We start from the raw sequence: 1,576 nt of genomic DNA, 5'->3' as shown, positions 1-1,576 counted from the left end.
AGATGAACAGTGGAGAGGCTTAAAAAGACTTCTCACCCCTGAACGCATAAGGGGCATTTAATGTTGGACTGTTGAAATGACACCTCTAATGGGAAGGGTGCGAACCTAACTGGCTTGGCGAAATGGTAGCCCCCTTAACACTAGGTTGGCAGCAAGAATGCTGGCATGGTGCCTTCTGATTCATCAACCCATCAAAATGGCATCTTTTCAATCATGAAAATTTACTGCCTCTTCAGCACGTGTCCCAGAAAACCTACGTCGCATTAATGGCTAAGGATGATAATTCAACAAAACCAGGGGCCAAGCTCTTGTGATGGTTGTCCTATCCACAGGAAATGTCACTCAGCCACAGCAAAAAGGATTAACGACCCTCGCTCAATAGAGACCATGTTTTTCGGCTAACTTGAAGGATGAGTCAGACGGATTGGAACAACAGTGTAAGCATGGCCCAAATACTCTGATCGACCACAAGTAGCTCGGTAAGAGTTGGGGAATTTTTTTATGGAAAAATATGCTACCACCAAGGGTGTGCCACTTGAACCAAATGGAAAGCGACATGTGTGGCTTAGGCCGAACTCTATACCCGATCAACAACTGCTATCTAGGTCAAGAGTAGCTCAATTGACCAACATCAGTGAAGTAGATCAATTCCTGAGCGTCTAGTTAGCATCAATATAGGGAAAGCGACATGTGTAGGCAGCTGCGCCATATCTGAATAACTAGTATCTTGATATAACATTAGAACCATGATTGCACGACAGACCAAACACGTCGCCTTCAACCTAGCAATGAGTAATACTCGCTATCGGGTGCTTGGGATAAGTAGGTCAGAAGCCGAGTCCCCAAAATAGGGTCGTTCAGGCAGACTGATCGACAAGCGAACACCCAATCCATGTCACTTGGGAGTGATGATCATCGGTTTCCTCGTGGAATACACCCCTCTTAAGGGACATTCCTAATCCAGTACATGGTTTCCAAGTAAGGAGCAAAGTTGTCCTAATCAGGAAAAGACTCTTAGGAGGATCTTAAATCCTCTATAGAAGGAAGGATATCTCACCATTTCTCCCGGGATATGTGGGATAAGTGGAGCTTTCATAATTAGGTTGTCCTCCTGATTCACTCTCCTAATATAACTCTTGTCATATACAGAAACCTACTAGCACTAGGAAGTCTGAAAGATTGGGACTCTCTTCATTGCCGCCATTCCTTAGCTATAAATATCCAAGTAAGCCACCCTTTGAGGGGATTGGCACTTTTCCATGGATTTTTAGTTTGTAGAGAGATCTGACTTAGGCATCAGAGAGTCCTTTGCCGGATTAGCCTGACACTCACTTTGTTGTGTCTATTCTTCTATACAGGATGTGAGAGCTATCTAGGACGATTTCTTGCCGCAACACAATCACATATCGAAATCAAATGATAATAAACCATATAACATGACTCTATTAACAAAACCATACTCATTTTTCATTTGGGACCTTTGATTTAAATTTCTACTTTTTTTTTTTTTGGGGGAATTTAGATTTCTGTTTCTGTCTGTTACAATAATGAACACCACCATAGAACACCTTTTTTT

The sequence above is a fragment of the Macadamia integrifolia genome, chromosome 11 (assembly GCF_013358625.1).
Source record: "Macadamia integrifolia cultivar HAES 741 chromosome 11, SCU_Mint_v3, whole genome shotgun sequence".
NCBI classification, from domain to species: domain Eukaryota; kingdom Viridiplantae; phylum Streptophyta; class Magnoliopsida; order Proteales; family Proteaceae; genus Macadamia; species Macadamia integrifolia.
The sequence above is the reverse complement of the archived record's forward strand: the minus strand, read 5'-3'. Positions refer to the sequence as shown.